Source organism: Vulpes lagopus, chromosome 12 (genome assembly GCF_018345385.1).
Source record: "Vulpes lagopus strain Blue_001 chromosome 12, ASM1834538v1, whole genome shotgun sequence".
NCBI classification, from domain to species: domain Eukaryota; kingdom Metazoa; phylum Chordata; class Mammalia; order Carnivora; family Canidae; genus Vulpes; species Vulpes lagopus.
In genome coordinates, this window is record NC_054835.1 from 83,067,641 (window position 1) to 83,072,429 (window position 4,789).

The following is a 4,789-nucleotide window of genomic DNA, read 5'->3' on the forward strand; positions in this document are numbered from 1 at the left end:
GGTAGACTGGTGACTTGGGTTGAGTCTGAGTGTAGATGTGTTTTTGTGATTCTGAGTGAAAATATCCTCATGATTTTTAGAGTGAAAAAAATTGGTCCTAATCCACATTGCTGTTCGCAGCCATAGATGGAAGAAACTTAATTATTATCTAGGACAGAAAATGTGAGAAGAGGATAAACATTTCTTCAGTCTTGCCTGAACTCCAGCTAAGTCAAAAGCTGTCTTATTAGAGTTTATAATTTACAAACATAAAACTCAAGAAGGGAAAATTTCAAATCAAGAGCTTGTTCATGACTTTATGATTCCCATAACCTAAGGGGGAAAGGGTAAGGATCTGTCACATACACAACTGCTTCCTCTTTCAGTGACTGTCATCTCCAACACCCTTGTCTTCTTGCAAAATTTAGACATTTAGAGAGGTTTCTTCTGCAGTACCTAGGATTTTACTGAACTTCCCTTCTTTCCCATAAGATAGAGGATCTCACTTAAAGTCTTTATTTAACATTTTTAATTTAATTAGAAGTACCTATTTATGTTTCTAAATTTTCCTTTCCATTTTTTTCCTGTCCCTGAATTCTTGGTACACTGGTACTGAACTGAAAGTGGGCTTTTTCTAGGAACTTAGAGAACTCGAACTCTGATCCTTCTTACAAACTAGGTGTGTCAAATTTGTCACAGGCACCCTCTCAGCAGTTTGCAACCTTGTTCTCCCTTGGCCTCTTCCTCATAACCTCCGGGGCATTGTCCTGGAATTCCCCATCTTGACAGGTTTGCAAGCTTTTTTTTTTTTTCTTTTTTTTTTCTTTTTGGTCTTTGGGAAACCATTATATCATATATGTAATAGTGCTACTTCAGGCTTGAAAGTCTTTGGCTAGAATCCTGCCTCTTTGAGGAGGCTCCCTTTGTCCACACTTAATTCAGCTCGAATAGCTACCTCAGATGATTTCCTACCTGTAGCACACTTTATGCTCCTTAAAGCTAGTGGTCCTAGGGGCTCACATAAGACCAACCTGAGCTGGGCCACATACCTGATCCTGAGCTTGCTTTTCTTGATATTTTGATTATCCAGATTTTAGCAACTTCTTCTAATTCATGTTTTCCAACAGAGGTGGGGCCTCAAAAGTTCTACAGCATACAAAGCCTTCCCAGTTCTCGCTGATTTCGTCCTCAGTTCTGAGCCCTCTTGGCCCCATTCGGTCCCCTCCAGCCTGGAACATACCAGGCTTAGTCCTACTTTCAGCTTGTACACTCACTGTTCTCCCTGCCTGTCAGAGCTGCCCAGGGAGGGATTCTTTTTTGCCCTGTTAATCTCAGGTCGGCTATAACTCCCCACGCCGCTCATTATCACAGTACCATCTGATTTGTCCCAGAGCCCACTTGCTCTTGGATTTCCATTGGCCTGTTTACTTGTTTATGATCATACACTCCGTAAAGTGAATCTAAGCTCTATGTGCTTTCATTTTTACCCCTGGTCTCAGTGCCTAGAACAGAGTCTGGTACCTAGCAGATACTCAGCAAATGTTTGCTCATTGAAAATTTCATTTTCAGGGGCACCTGGGTGGCTCAGTACTTAAGTGTATGCCTTGGACTCAGGTCATGATCCCAGGATCTTGGGATGGAGCCCTGCATCAGCTTCCCTACTCAGTGGAGAGTCTGTTTCTCCTTCTCCCTCTGCTTCTCCCCCACTTATGCTCGCTCTCTCTCTTTCTCTCATAAATGAATAAAATATTAACCATATCATTTCCATTTCCCTATCACATTCTCCTGCATCTTTTTAAAGGTCCAATCAAGTTGCTAAAATTTCAACCTTAGGCTGGTCCCATTCTCCCTTTCTGCTATTTATTTTCCCCTTTCCACTGATCCTACCTTATCTATATTTTTCCCTTTCATGTGGGAGAAAAAAATTTGAAAAAGCTATTTATTTACCATCAATTCCACTATTTTAATATACATTCACCTTCTACAGTATTGTTGTGTTGATTTTTAAGAAAATACGGACCTGCGCTAGGAAAATATACATGCCATGTTTACTTTAGATTGAAGTGAAATCCACCCATTCTGTTATTTTCATCAGCATGATAAATATTTCATTTTAAAAATATATACATATGTAATTTTATATAAATTCCCAAATTATATCCCAATACTATTTTTGTGTGTGTGTGTGTTTTTCACAATATGGTACCTTCAGGACTTTTTAATGTAAACATGCTTGATTAACTAATTTTCAAAATAATGATACAAATTCAGCATTCTTCTTGGAATGGAAGACTTGCTCAGAGGTTACTTCATTCTTTTTCTCTTTTTCAAAAGTGCATCTCGTAGTGCCAGCTGCTTTTCTCGGAAGGAACGCTTGTTTTTTGACCGGACGTTATGGCTATATCGCATCATCATAAAGTTCTTCTGTTTTTTCTTCTCTTTATTTGTGGAACTGGAAAATGGGTTCATTTTGGTTTTCTTCCTCACAAATTCTTTTCGGTCTGTCTTTCCAGCCACTGCTGTTGCTAGTCTTGTCTCCTTGTCAGATTTTGGCTTTTTATGAAGGCGTTCAATGTCCCGAAGAGAAAGTAACTCACCCCTGGGCTCCTCATCACTATCTATTTCAATATATTTCCTCTTTTGGGCTTTCCCTGGGGTAGCGTCGAGTTCTTTCCTCATTTGGGCTATGCAGATTTTCTGGAAGTCTTCCTGAGTTAGAACTTGGCTCGTGCTAATGGCTGCAGCTTTGGCTTTCCGCTCCTCCATGGGCATCCTGTTGAGCTTCTTGAATATTTCTTGCTGCTCTTCATCAGAAGAATGATGCACATCAACCCACTCACCATCAGCATCTGCCCCCTCACTGAGACTGGTACTTTCCCACCCATCTTCAACATTTTCAGCATTCTCTTCTTTTCCAACTTCTAGAACTTCTGCTCCTGGAATGTAATCTTTAGCATCTAATTCTCCATATTCTTGCACTCTTGCTTCTATGGAGGCCTCTGTAGGCTTGCCCCGGAATTTCTTCTGCAACATCTTAGGATTCAGTGTTCGGAAGAGCTGAATCAAAGTTCTAGCAGACATCATCACATTCTTATCTCTGTGTGTTTTATACTGAGCTAGGTCTTGGAGAAGTTCTTCAGTCATGGCTAGAGGACATCGAGCTGTTATCTCTTTTATAGCATTGATTCCTACTGTCATGACCTCCCCAGAATTCTTGTCGGTGACAAAATTGTTGGCCACAGTCATGAGCCCTGACTGAATGATCTCTGGGGGTACTAAGTGATGAGATGCTTGGGCAGCAAACAGAAGGATCTTTGTTACTTCTCTTTGGTGGGGCTGCAGAAATCTTTGTACGAAGGGATAGAAGTTGAAGAGAAAAAGCTCATGAATTCCCACCAATCTGGAGATGAGGTTCATGAGCATCATTTTCACCTCAAACCTCTCCGTAGAGCTCTCTAGTTGTTTTAATAATTTTTCTGCAAAATCTTGGGGATCATGAATCAGATGAATAGCTGAAAAGTTAAACACCTCTGGTTTCTTCTTCTTTTTTTGTTTCTTGAGCACTTTCATAGCCTTTTCCAACCTTTTCTTGTTTTTGGAGCTTTTCTTCCCCGTGGCATATTGCACTAGGAGGTCTCTTGCTGTTGGTCCTTCATCCTCGGATTCTGAGTCGCTGTCCTGTTTCTCCTCTTCATCTTTCCCAAGAAAAAAATGTCAAAGCAGCAACTAATATCTTGGTGACCTTAGAGAAACATGCAGTTGTGATCACATTGACAGTTTTGGCATCATTCCAGATGTTTCTTCTGTAGAGTTCAATCATCACATCCAAAGATATCTTGGCTGCAGTTGCATTGCTATCTCTTAACATGGTGTACACGAAATTCTGCAACACAATATTCACTTTATTGTTCTTGTGTTTTGCATTTATATTCTTGATATCAGTGACAATATGTGTGTATAAAGTCTTTCGCAGAAGCTTATCATGGCAACGCAGAAGTTCAAAGAAAAGTTCTAGCAAACTTGATGGATTGATGAGATTCTTATTTCTCAGCAAGATCAAAGCTTTGCAAAATGTCATTCGAAGATCTGGATCCAAGACAGTGTGATTGTAGGAGAGAAGATCTTTCAGCTCTTGGGGAAAGTTACTTAAATGTTCTGGGTAGCAGTGACCAATCTGTGCCATAAACATTACTAGCTCTGCCAGTTCTTTGCTAGGTTTATTTGGTTGTAATTTAAAAATCTCCACATTGGATTCGTAGTGATTATACTGCTGTAGAAACTCCTCGACGTAAGCTGGCGGATCCTGCTTGATCAGATTCTGTAACTGTGGCAGGTTGCTGAGCAGCTTGTTATTGTTTCTGTTAGACATGTTGGTTGCTGAGTAGCTCGCAAGAAGCGGTCTGAAGAAGCACCCTACTATTTCTTTTGAATTTGTTATTCTTCACTTTCCTTTAATTGTCTCTGTCCAATCCTTGCTCTCTTCTGCTTCCATATCATGGATAACCCATGTTAGCAACTGAGTTCTATTATTCTAGATTTTCTTACACTTTTATAACCATTCACATACATACATAAGCAAACATGTTTGTGTGTACACATATGCACATCCATATTTTTGTCATCATTATTCAATAATGTGCATGCTTTTTTTTCTTACTCATGGATACCTTGTGGAAAACCTCTGTGTCAACTACTATAGATGAAATTAAAAATTTACATGTCTGTGTATCACATGTACTATCTCATGATATGGATAATAGGAAACAAGCCAACCAATTACCACTTTATAAACATTCACTTTGTTTCCAGA

General features: G+C 39.7%; 1 pseudogene; it reads right to left on the reverse strand.

The window, feature by feature from the left end:
* Nucleotides 1-2,182: 2,182 nt before the first annotated feature.
* LOC121473592 lies at nt 2,183-4,348 on the reverse strand (annotated as a pseudogene).
* Between the last annotated feature and the right edge of the window lie 441 nt (nt 4,349-4,789).